This window comes from Nematolebias whitei, chromosome 1 (assembly GCF_014905685.2).
Source record: "Nematolebias whitei isolate Nwh7 chromosome 1, NemWhi1, whole genome shotgun sequence".
NCBI classification, from domain to species: Eukaryota; Metazoa; Chordata; class Actinopteri; order Cyprinodontiformes; family Rivulidae; genus Nematolebias; species Nematolebias whitei.
The window spans coordinates 10,043,525-10,043,914 of record NC_056498.1 but is presented as its reverse complement, the minus strand read 5'-3'; positions in this window follow the sequence as shown (position 1 = coordinate 10,043,914).

Below are 390 nucleotides of genomic sequence, written 5' to 3'. Positions count from 1 at the left end.
ATAAAAATCATTACTTACTGTTTATGTAAAATAAAAATGAGTAGTTCTTTTCAACCTGTAAGCATTGAGTGAAACTAACACAATTTGATTATCAAACATTTGTAAAACAGTAATGATTATAGAGGATTGTCTTTTCTGCTTGATTAATTCAAGAAAGAAAGCCATCAGATGGCTCAGACTTATTCAGATCAATGAAAATAACAGTCTCTGTCCATCTGGTAGATTTGAGGTCATCAGGGTCAGATGAGGGTCAGATCATCAGGCCATCTAGTTCACTACAGTCCCCCCTTTGGAAATCATCACCTGTCCATGGGGATGAATTCCAACCGTGAACTTAGACCTTCAAATGTCCTTGAGCTTGATGTAATCCAGCAAGGAAGACCAAAGTCA